General features: G+C 42.4%; 1 protein-coding gene across 3 annotated transcripts in view; it reads left to right on the top strand.

Moving 5' to 3' along the window:
- tjap1 (tight junction associated protein 1 (peripheral)) overlaps nucleotides 1–13,032 on the top strand; it is a 138,519-nt gene that overhangs the window by 53,014 nt on the left and 72,473 nt on the right. For all 3 annotated transcript variants that reach the window (XR_010012448.1, XM_062995923.1, XM_062995924.1), the window contains exon 3: nucleotides 561–622. The gene's annotated coding sequence lies outside the window, so the exon portion shown is untranslated. The remainder of the gene's footprint in view (nucleotides 1–560; nucleotides 623–13,032) is intronic.

Below are 13,032 nucleotides of genomic sequence, written 5' to 3'. Positions count from 1 at the left end.
ACAGCCTACCTTCATAGTTCAAAGACAAGAGAAATAAACTGTAGACAAACTATTAGGAGCATAATGGTTTACTGGCTTGTTCTTTTGAGCACAGACTACAGAGAGATGATCACGTGTGTAGAGAAGCACACTTCCTTTGACTATGAAATCTCCAAAGGAACAAAATGCACTCAATATGTAGAACACACACATCAAACATTATCAGCACACTACACCACAGAAAAGTCTCTTACACTAACTTAATTACCGTATGATTTGCATATTGCGCCTCATGTACGCTACGCGAATGAAAAATGTAAAATCGCACATTGCATATTTCACGGAAAACGGCTCATTTCACAGTTCGTGACGCAATTTTCATGGCTAAGAATTAGGTATGGCCTTACTCATGAACAATGTTTGGTGTTTTGTCTGCTGTTATTACTAATAGTTTTTTTTTTAAGAGTTAAAATGTTTTATTGTTTGACTGGATTATTAAGCAGAATATTAAAATTTGTTTTAACTCAGGTATATTTGACATGATTTGACACTTAACTTTTTTAACCCTGTTTGTTTTTCAGAATGTCTTGGTGCTGACAACAAGTGAATGAAGATATTTCTTTTCAAACACCTCCATTTTTGGGTATGCTTGCCTTTAACTAATTAGAATATTAATATTTATAGTTTTTTGTTCATTTCTTATGTGCTTGGTAGATTGCAGGGAGTGAGTGGAATCATCCAAACATTCCTAATTGTGAAAATGTATTACTCTCAGTAGTTACAGAACAACAAGTCTAATGAGGAGAAAAACCACAGGTTAAATCAGCAGTTATTTCATGAGAAGTTATTAGTAACTACAAACAATAGTCTTCTAAAAACAAAACAAAAAAAACCCCCAAATTTTTAACCACTAACTGACAACACATTAGATTTATCATATTAACAGAGCTAGATTAGGATTTAGAACATAGTGTATATTCAGTAGCTAGCAGCCTATTGCAGAATGGGACTAAACCGGCTTTAGTTAATATTACATTATCAGCAGAGTCTGTACGTTTTTTTAATCTTAAGAAAAAAAGGTGTGCATGCAAACAACGGGCTGTATTTACTTATAAAAAATAAATTGTACATGCAATGGGCTTTATAATTTTTCTTAAGAAAAAGCAAAGCAGCCCCAAAAAAAACATTACACATCCTCCATGATGCTTAAAATTGTGGAATGAGTGATCATTTCTATAACCTCATCTTGAGTGTTTACACCGATCAGCCATAACATTAAAACCACCTCTTTGTTTCTACACTCACTGTCCATTATATCAGCTCCACTTATCATATAGGAGTACTTTGTAGTTCTACAATTACTGACTGTAGTCCATCTGTTTCTCTGCATGCTTTGTTACCCCCCTTTCATGCTGTTCTTCAATGGTCAGGACAATCCTAGGACCACTACAGAGGTAGTATTATTTGAGTGGTGGATCATTCTCAGCAGTGACAATGACATGGTGGTGGTGTGTTAGTGTGTGTTGTGCTGGTATGAGTGGATCAGACACAGCAATGCTGCTGGAGTTTTTAAACACCTCACTGTCACTGCTGGACTGAGAATAGTCCACCAACCAAAAATATCCAGCCAACAGCGCTGGCCAACACCACTGGTGAAGGTCTAGAAGATGACCAACTCAAACAGCAGCAACAGATGAGCAATCGTCTCTGACTTTACATCTACAAGGTGGACCAACTAGGTAGGAGTGTCTAATAGAGTGGACAGTGAGTGGACACGGTATTTAAAAACTCCAGCAGCGCTGCTGTATCTGATCCACTCATACTAGCACAACACGCACTAACACACCACCACCATGTCATTGTCACTGCAGTGCTGAGAATCATCCACCACCTAAATAATACCTGCTCTGTGGTGGTCCTGTGAGGGTCCTGACCATTAAAGAACAGGGTGAAAGCAGTCTAAAAAGGTATGCAGAGAAATATATGGACTACAGTCAGTAATTGTAGAACTACAAAATGCTTCTATATGGTAAGTGGAGCTGATAAAATGGACAGTGAGTGTAGAAACAAGGAGGTGGTTTTAATGTTATGGCTGATCAGTGTAAATGAAATTGAGGTTTATGATCAAATTATAAACATTATTTTATGAGAACAAGGTTCCAACCTAGTGAACTTTTGAAGCTTATTTTTGTGTTTTCCAAATATGTAGCTGGCACAGATGTGCTGTCTAATTCTAGTTTTAACTGTGATGTGTGGTTTAGTTAAAATATAGTTTTCAGGCTAGATTTCATGCATATTTTCCAGTTAAATGAAACACAAATGTTTTTAAGGTCAGTTCACACTGGACACAATTCAGATGTCTGCATTTAAATATTAAATGTCTGTGCGAATAATTAACTAAATGTACGAATCCTAGACAAAATTATTTTTCCACTCACAGCACAGTCTGCTTCTTGTTAATAAACAGGCAGACATGTCCGTGTCAAAACCCTGCTGTGTTGCAACTTGAGTTTACTTCTCTTTTTAGTGCCCATTATACAGAATTGAAACTTGATGGTAAATAAAGGGAAACTTGGGATCCAGCCAGAGACTGCAAATTTTATTTTAAATGTTCTGCGTTTCTACAGTATGATCCTAAATTTACACTGGAAACACAACTGTTCTCCCTGTCTCTGGTCAGGCTTTAAGGTGAACTGTAATTACAGCTGTGCAATACATCCTACCCGTGATAAACCTGTATAAAAGAAATCATTTTCTGTCAAATGTAATCAAGCAATTCCAATGTCAGATTCTCTTGAAATGAAAGACTCCTTTATAAGGATGTTCACTCGATTATCAGTGTCTACAGCTCCTGCAGGGGCGTGCAAGTATGCCACATGTTGCAAAAAAGTGTTTTCTACTAACGAGTCTAATCCCTAATATAATGAGCTGTGAAAAGTCCACTGATGTAACACATGTAGCCCTTTCCTCAAACACACTCAATCACGTTTCAGTTGCAACTTTGAACAGAAGGTTTGCGTCAGACATCGGAATCTAGTGATAACCTGAGCTGCAATGCGTTTGCTTTTTCACATTTGCCAGGTTTAAACGTTTAAGTTTCTAATACTCTGCAACAAGGGTTTTTAAGGCAATGGCCCCCTTGTGGCCTGCGACACATTGATGTTTGACTGGCATTTCAGACCTGGGTCTGGCATTTGTTGTTCTTTGGATCCCAGCTTTAAAAGGTTGATTGGTACCAAAACATATTGCTGACTTGCCTAGGGTGTTTCTTCACCTTGTACTCAGTGAGCTCTGGTCCAAACACAACCCTGATTAGGATGAAGCAGAGATGTTCACAAGTCACAAAATACGAGTCCGGGTCGAGTCACGAGTTTTTAGGCTAGAGTCCGAGTCAAGTCACGAGTCTTTAGGCTAGAGTCCGAGTCAAGTCACGAGTCAATATAATCTACACAAAACATATATTGCAAGTGTAGTGTAGAAATAAACAAATAATATGTAAGTTCAGATAAAAACAACAACAGATTAGTGATTGTATTTTGCCGTTTTACTTAGTGTCTTTACTTTCCTAGTTACCAGTTAAAAGCTTAAACTGACATTTTGTTTTCATTGCCAAAATCCCAAACACAGCAAAAAAATCCATAATACTGCTTACCTTAGTTTATGTTGTTCCAGATGCTATTAAATTTATAATCCGTTATTTTGTAAATGTGCTTATAATTAAAAACCTTCAAACTTTTCCTGGTTGTGAAGTAAAACACGAACCCGTTAGAAAGCCAATCAAGCGTTTCATTAACAATCATCTTTGTGATGCTGCAATACATGCAAATAATAGCATTTCTTACTAAAAATTAAAATCAGAAGGTCTGATTGGTTCAGAAAGCGGTTCTTAAAATCATTAGCGCCAATTCTGTAGGCACGTTCCATTCACATTGTGTTACTGTGAAGTGCACTATGTAGGGTATTCCACCATTTTAAGTAGGGAGCGATGCTTCATCACTTCGCCGTATGCTGGAACATTTACTCATTGTGTGCGTTGCGGGTTAAGACGTTAATAGAGAGCAGAAAATGACACGATCAGAATGATGTCGGATCATATACAGTGTATCACAAAAGTGAGTACACCCCTCACATTTCTGCAAATATTTCATTATATCTTTTCATGGGACAACACTATAGACATGAAACTTGGATAGAACTTAGAGTAGTCAGTGTACAGCTTGTATAGCAGTGTAGATTTACTGTCTTCTGAAAATAACTCAACACACAGCCATTAATGTCTAAATAGCTGGCAACATAAGTGAGTACACCCCACAGTGAACATGTCCAAATTGTGCCCAAATGTGTCGTTGTCCCTCCCTGGTGTCATGTGTCAAGGTCCCAGGTGTAAATGGGGAGCAGGGCTGTTAAATTTGGTGTTTTGGGTACAATACTGGCCACTGGATATTCAACATGGCACCTCATGGCAAAGAACTCTCTGAGGATGTGAGAAATAGAATTGTTGCTCTCCACAAAGATGGCCTGGGCTATAAGAAGATTGCTAACACCCTGAAACTGAGCTACAGCATGGTGGCCAAGGTCATACAGCGGTTTTCCAGGACAGGTTCCACTCGGAACAGGCTTCGCCAGGGTTGACCAAAGAAGTTGAGTCCACGTGTTCGGCGTCATATCCAGAGGTTGGCTTTAAAAAATAGACACATGAGTGCTGCCAGCATTGCTGCAGAGGTTGAAGACGTGGGAGGTCAGCCTGTCAGTGCTCAGACCATACGGCGCACACTGCATCAACTCGGTCTGCATGGTCGTCATCCCAGAAGGAAGCTGACGCACAAGAAAGCCCGCAAACAGTTTGCTGAAGACAAGCAGTCCAAGAACATGGATTACTGGAATGCCCTGTGGTCTGACGAGACCAAGATAAACTTGTTTGGCTCAGATGGTGTCCAGCATGTGTGGCGGCGCCCTGGTGAGAAGTACCAAGACAACTGTATCTTGCCTACAGTCAAGCATGGTGGTGGTAGCATCATGGTCTTGGGCTGCATGAGTGTTGCTGGCACTGGGGAGCTGCAGTTCATTGAGGGAAACATGAATTTCAACATGTACTGTGACATTCTGAAACAGAGCATGATCCCCTCCCTTCAAACACAACCTCCAAGATGACAACTGCCTTGCTGAGGAAGCTGAAGGTAAAGGTGATGGACTAAACCCAATTGAGCACCTGTGGCGCATCCTCAAGTGGAAGGTGGAGGAGTTCAAGGTGTCTAACATCCACCAGCTCCGTGATGTCATCATGGAGGAGTGGAAGAGGATTCCAGTAGCAACCTGTGCAGCTCTGGTGAATTCCATGCCCAGGAGGGTTAAGGCAGTGCTGGATAATAATGTTGGTCACACAAAATATTGACACTTTGGGCACAATTTGGACATGTTCACTGTGGGGTGTACTCACTTCTGTTGCCAGCTATTTAGACATTAATGGCTGTGTGTTGAGTTATTTTCAGAAGACAGTAAATCTACACTGCTATACAAGTTGTACACTGACTACTCTAAGTTATATCCAAGTTTTATTTCTATAGTGTTGTCCCATGAAAAGATATAATAAAATATTTGCAGAAATGTGAGGGGTGTACTCACTTTTGTGATACACTGTATATATATATATATATATATATATATATATATATATACAGGGGTTGGACAAAATAACTGAAACACCTGGTTTTAGACCACAATAATTTATTAGTATGGTGTAGGGCCTCCTTTTGCGGCCAATACAGCGTCAATTCGTCTTGGAAATGACATATACAAGTCCTGCACAGTGGTCAGAGGGATTTTAAGCCATTCTTCTTGCAGGATAGTGGCCAGGTCACTACGTGATGCTGGTGGAGGAAAACGTTTCCTGACTCGCTTCTCCAAAACACCCCAAAGTGGCTCAATAATATTTAGATCTGGTGACTGTGCAGGCCATGGGAGATGTTCAACTTCACTTTCATGTTCATCAAACCAATCTTTCACCAGTCTTGCTGTGTGTATTGGTGCATTGTCATCCTGATACACGGCACCGCCATTGGATGCACATGGTCCTCCAGAATGGTTCGGTAGTCCTTGGCAGTGACGCGCCCATCTAGCACAAGTATTGGGCCAAGGGAATGCCATGATATGGCAGCCCAAACCATCACTGATCCACCCCCATGCTTCACTCTGGGCATGCAACAGTCTGGGTGGTACGCTTCTTTGGGGCTTCTCCACACCGTAACTCTCCCGGATGTGGGGAAAACAGTAAAGGTGGACTCATCAGAGAACAATACATGTTTCACATTGTCCACAGCCCAAGATTTGCGCTCCTTGCACCATTGAAACCGACGTTTGGCATTGGCACGAGTGACCAAAGGTTTGGCTATAGCAGCCCGGCCGTGTATATTGACCCTGTGGAGCTCCCGACGGACAGTTCTGGTGGAAAAAGGAGAGTCGAGGTGCACATTTAATTCTGCCGTGATTTGGGCAGCCGTGGTTTTATGTTTTTTGGATACAATCCGGGTTAGCACCCGAACATCCCTTTCAGACAGCTTCCTCTTGCGTCCACAGTTAATCCTGTTGGATGTGGTTTGTCCTTCTTGGTGGTATGCTGACATTACCCTGGATACCGTGGCTCTTGATACATCACAAAGACTTGCTGTCTTGGTCACAGATGCGCCAGCAAGACGTGCACCAACTATTTGTCCTCTTTTGAACTCTGGTATGTCACCCATAATGTTGTGTGCATTGCAATATTTTGAGCAAAACTGTGCTCTTACCCTGCTAATTGAACCTTCACACTCTGCTCTTACTGGTGCAATGTGCAATTAATGAAGATTGGCCACCAGACTGGTCCAATTTAACCATGAAACCTCCCACACTAAAATGACAGGTGTTTCAGTTATTTTGTCCAACCCCTGTATATACAGTATATATACAGTGTATCACAAAAGTGAGTACACCCCTCACATTTCTGCAGATATTTAAGTATATCTTTTCATGGGACAACACTGACAAAATGACACTTTGACACAATGAAAAGTAGTCTGTGTGCAGCTTATATAACAGTGTAAATTTATTCTTCCCTCAAAATAACTCAATATACAGCCATTAATGTCTAAACCACCGGCAACAAAAGTGAGTACATCCCTTAGTGAAAGTTCCTGAAGTGTCAATATTTTGTGTGGCCACCATTACTTCCCAGAACTGCCTTAACTCTCCTGGGCATGGAGTTTACCAGAGCTTCACAGGTTGCCACTGGAATGCTTTTCCACTCCTCCATGACGACATCACGGAGCTGGCGGATATTCGAGACTTTGCGCTCCTCCACCTTCCGCTTGAGGATGCCCCAAAGATGTTCTATTGGGTTTAGGTCTGGAGACATGCTTGGCCAGTCCATCACCTTTACCCTCAGCCTCTTCAATAAAGCAGTGGTCATCTTAGAGGTGTGTTTGGGGTCATTATCATGCTGGAACACTGCCCTGCGACCCAGTTTCCGGAGGGAGGGGATCATGCTCTGCTTCAGTTTTTCACAGTACATATTGGAGTTCATGTGTCCCTCAATGAAATGTAACTCCCCAACACCTGCTGCACTCATGCAGCCCCAGACCATGGTATTCCCACCACCATGCTTGACTGTAGGCATGACACACTTATCTTTGTACTCCTCACCTGATTGCCACCACACATGCTTGAGACCATCTGAACCAAACAAATTAATCTTGGTCTCATCAGACCATAGGACATGGTTCCAGTAATCCATGTCCTTTGTTGACATGTCTTCAGCAAACTGTTTGCGGGCTTTCTTGTGTAGAGACTTCAGAAGAGGCTTCCTTCTGGGGTGACAGCCATGCAGACCAATTTGATGTAGTGTGCGGCGTATGGTCTGAGCACTGACAGGCTGACCCCCCACCTTTTCAATCTCTGCAGCAATGCTGACAGCACTCCTGCGCCTATCTTTCAAAGACAGCAGTTGGATGTGACGCTGAGCACGTGCACTCAGCTTCTTTGGACGACCAACGCGAGGTCTGTTCTGAGTGGACCCTGCTCTTTTAAAACGCTGGATGATCTTGGCCACTGTGCTGCAGCTCAGTTTCAGGGTGTTGGCATCTTCTTGTAGCCTTGGCCATCTTCATGTAGCGCAACAATTAATCTTTTAAGATCCTCAGAGAGTTCTTTGCCATGAGGTGCCATGTTGGAACTTTCAGTGACCAGTATGAGAGAGTGTGAGAGCTGTACTACTAAATTGAACACACCTGCTCCCTATGCACACCTGAGACCTAGTAACACTAACGAGTCACATGACATTTTGGAGGGAATATGACAAGCAGTGCTCAATTTGGACATTTAGGGGTGTAGTCTCTTAGGGGTGTACTCACTTTTGTTGCCGGTGGTTTAGACATTAATGGCTGTATATTGAGTTATTTTGAGGGAAGAATAAATTTACACTGTTATATAAGCTGCACACAGACTACTTTTCATTGTGTCAAAGTGTCATTTTGTCAGTGTTGTCCCATGAAAAGATATACTTAAATATCTGCAGAAATGTGAGGGGTGTACTCACTTTTGTGATACACTGTATATATACAGGGGTTGGACAAAATAACTGAAACACCTGTCATTTTAGTGTGGGAGGTTTCATGGCTAAATTGGACCAGTCTGGTGGCCAATCTTCATTAATTGCACATTGCACCAGTAAGAGCAGAGTGTGAAGGTTCAATTAGCAGGGTAAGAGCACAGTTTTGCTCAAAATCTTGCAATGCACACAACATTATGGGTGACATACCAGAGTTCAAAAGAGGACAAATTGTTGGTGCACGTCTTGCTGGCGCATCTGTGACCAAGACAGCAAGTCTTTGTGATGTATCAAGAGCCACGGTATCCAGGGTAATGTCAGCATACCACCAAGAAGGACAAACCACATCCAACAGGATTAACTGTGGACGCAAGAGGAAGCTGTCTGAAAGGGATGTTCGGGTGCTAACCCGGATTGTATCCAAAAAACATAAAACCACGGCTGCCCAAATCACGGCAGAATTAAATTTGCACCTCAACTCTCCTGTTTCCACCAGAACTGTCCGTCGGGAGCTCCACAGGGTCAATATACACGGCCGGGCTGCTATAGCCAAACCTTTGGTCACTCGTGCCAATGCCAAACGTCGGTTTCAATGGTGCAAGGAGCGCAAATCTTGGGCTGTGGACAATGTGAAACATGTATTGTTCTCTGATGAGTCCACCTTTACTGTTTTCCCCACATCCGGGAGAGTTACGGTGTGGAGAAGCCCCAAAGAAGCGTACCACCCAGACTGTTGCATGCCCAGAGTGAAGCATGGGGGTGGATCAGTGATGGTTTGGGCTGCCATATCATGGCATTCCCTTGGCCCAATACTTGTGCTAGATGGGCGCGTCACTGCCAAGGACTACCGAACCATTCTGGAGGACCATGTGCATCCAATGGCGGTGCCGTGTATCAGGATGACAATGCACCAATACACACAGCAAGACTGGTGAAAGATTGGTTTGATGAACATGAAAGTGAAGTTGAACATCTCCCATGGCCTGCACAGTCACCAGATCTAAATATTATTGAGCCACTTTGGGGTGTTTTGGAGAAGCGAGTCAGGAAACGTTTTCCTCCACCAGCATCACGTAGTGACCTGGCCACTATCCTGCAAGAAGAATGGCTTCAAATCCCTCTGACCACTGTGCAGGACTTGTATATGTCATTTCCAAGACGAATTGACGCTGTATTGGCCGCAAAAGGAGGCTCTACACCATACTAATAAATTATTGTGGTCTAAAACCAGGTGTTTCAGTTATTTTGTCCAACCCCTGTATATTCATATATACAGTGTATCACAAAAGTGAGTACACCCCTCACATTTCTGCAAATATTTCATTATATCTTTTCATGGGACAACACTATAGACATGAAACTTGGATATAACTAAGAGTAGTCAGTGTACAACTTGTATAGCAGTGTAGATTTACTGTCTTCTGAAAATAACTCAACACACAGCCATTAATGTCTAAATAGCTGCCAACATAAGTGAGTACACCCCACAGTGAACATGTCCAAATTGTGCCTAAAGTGTCAATATTTTGTGTGACCACCATTATTATCACTGCCTTAACCCTCCTGGGCATGGAATTCACCAGAGCTGCACAGGTTGCTACTGGAATCCTCTTCCACTCCTCCATGATGACATCACGGAGCTGGTGGATGTTAGACACCTTGAACTCCTCCACCTTCCACTTGAGGATGCGCCACAGGTGCTCAATTGGGTTTAGTCCATCACCTTTACCTTCAGCTTCCTCAGCAAGGCAGTTGTCATCTTGGAGGTTGTGTTTGGGGTCGTTATCCTGTTGGAAAACTGCCATGAGGCCCAGTTTTCGAAGGGAGGGGATCATGCTCTGTTTCAGAATGTCACAGTACATGTTGGAATTCATGTTTCCCTCAATGAACTGCAGCTCCCCAGTGCCAGCAACACTCATGCAGCCCAAGACCATGATGCTACCACCACCATGCTTGACTGTAGGCAAGATACAGTTGTCTTGGTACTTCTCACCAGGGCGCCGCCACACATGCTGGACACCATCTGAGCCAAACAAGTTTATCTTGGTCTCGTCAGACCACAGGGCATTCCAGTAATCCATGTTCTTGGACTGCTTGTCCTCAGCAAACTGTTTGCTGGCTTTCTTGTGCGTCAGCTTCCTTCTGGGATGACGACCATGCAGACCGAGTTGATGCAGTATGCGGTGTATGGTCTGAGCACTGACAGGCTGACCTCCCACGTCTTCAACCTCTGCAGCAATGCTGGCAGCACTCATGTGTCTATTTTTTAAAGCCAACCTCTGGATATGACGCCGAACACGTGGACTCAACTTCTTTGGTCGACCCTGGCGAAGCCTGTTCCGAGTGGAACCTGTCCTGGAAAACCGCTGTATGACCTTGGCCACCATGCTGTAGCTCAGTTTCAGGGTGTTAGCAATCTTCTTATAGCCCAGGCCATCTTTGTGGAGAGCAACAATTCTATTTCTCACATCCTCAGAGAGTTCTTTGCCATGAGGTGCCATGTTGAATATCCAGTGGCCAGTATGAGAGAATTGTACCCAAAACACCAAATTTAACAGCCCTGCTCCCCATTTACACCTGGGACCTTGACACATGACACCAGGGAGGGACAACGACACATTTGGGCACAATTTGGACATGTTCACTGTGGGGTGTACTCACTTATGTTGCCAGCTATTTAGACATTAATGGCTGTGTGTTGAGTTATTTTCAGAAGACAGTAAATCTACACTGCTATACAAGCTGTACACTGACTACTCTAAGTTATATCCAAGTTTCATGTCTATAGTGTTGTCCCATGAAAAGATATAATGAAATATTTGCAGAAATGTGAGGGGTGTACTCACTTTCGTGATACACTGTATATAATTGTCACACATAACTAATGTTGCTGACTTTTGTTGTCCTTTTTGTTGTCATTTTTTGCGAGTCACGAGTCGAGTCAGAGTAATTTGAAACGAGTTCGAAAAAACAATATGAACACCTAGTGCAATTAGCTATTTGCTGAAAATGCTTTTTATTTTGTTGCCAGGATGATGATCTAATGGTTATTTTCTACACTGATGTACACCAGTGAGAATAGACTCTGAATTCCTATTTTATTAAAACATTCTTATCTGTCATTGGTCATCCTAGAAAATCCTTATCAGACCCCCATTGACATTATTGTTTTGGTGATTTTCTGACCACCTGTGAGTTCTGATGACCCAGACACGTACAGTATATGCACTTTTAATCTTTTTTTTTGCAAAAATTTGCATCTCACAGTAGAACCCAGCTGCATTAACAAACCACTTAATTCAAAGAAACTAAAGTTTCATTCAATTTGATTTGTTGAAGTTTGTTTATTTCTTTCATGATTTGGTTTTAATCATCTCAAAATCTCTTTGAGGGAATTGGGAGGGGAAGGGGGTAGATCCGGCTTTTTTTTTTTGCATGAAAAAGCTTATTTTGTATTTTTAGCCCTTTTTTCAGAATCAGAATGGCCAAGTATGTGGATACACACATTTCCGGCTGATGGTATCTCTCTAGTATAAATACAGTAATGTATACATTAAACACAAAAATATACAAACTATAAGACTATACACAGGCAATATATAGAAAATGTATGGATGTGTGCATGTATGTACAGTGTATCACAAAAGTGAGTACACCCCTCACATTTCTGCAGATATTTAAGTATATCTTTTCATGGGACAACACTGACAAAATGACACTTTGACACAATGAAAAGTAGTCTGTGTGCAGCTTATATAACAGTGTAAATTTATTCTTCCCTCAAAATAACTCAATATACAGCCATTAATGTCTAAACCACCGGCAACAAAAGTGAGTACACCCCTAAGAGACTACACCCCTAAATGTCCAAATTGAGCACTGCTTTTCATTTTCCCTCCAAAATGTCATGCGACTTGTTAGTGTTACTAGGTCTCAGGTGTGCATATGGAGCAGGTGTGTTCAATTTAGTAGTACAGCTCTCACACTCTCTCATACTGGTCACTGAAAGTTCCAACATGGCACCTCATGGCAAAGAACTCTCTGAGGATCTTAAAAGACGAATTGCTGCGCTACATGAAGATGGCCAAGGCTACAAGAAGATTGCCAACAGCCTGAAACTGAGCTGCAGCACAGTGGCCAAGATCATCCAGCGTTTTAAAAGAGCAGGGTCCACTCAGAAGAGACCTCGCGTTGGTCGTCCAAAGAAGCTGAGTGCACGTGCTCAGCGTCACATCCAACTGCTGTCTTTGAAAGATAGGCGCAGGAGTGCTGTCAGCATTGCTGCAGAGATTGAAAAGGTGGGGGGTCAGCCTGTCAGTGCTCAGACCATACGCCGCACACTACATCAAATTGGTCTGCATGGCTGTCACCCCAGAAGGAAGCCTCTTCTGAAGTCTCTACACAAGAAAGCCCGCAAACAGTTTGCTGAAGACATGTCAACAAAGGACATGGATTACTGGAACCATGTCCTATGG

Source organism: Trichomycterus rosablanca, chromosome 5 (assembly GCF_030014385.1).
Source record: "Trichomycterus rosablanca isolate fTriRos1 chromosome 5, fTriRos1.hap1, whole genome shotgun sequence".
Lineage (NCBI taxonomy): Eukaryota > Metazoa > Chordata > Actinopteri > Siluriformes > Trichomycteridae > Trichomycterus > Trichomycterus rosablanca.
Note: the sequence above shows the minus strand (reverse complement) of the source record. Positions and strands in the feature narration are given on the sequence as shown.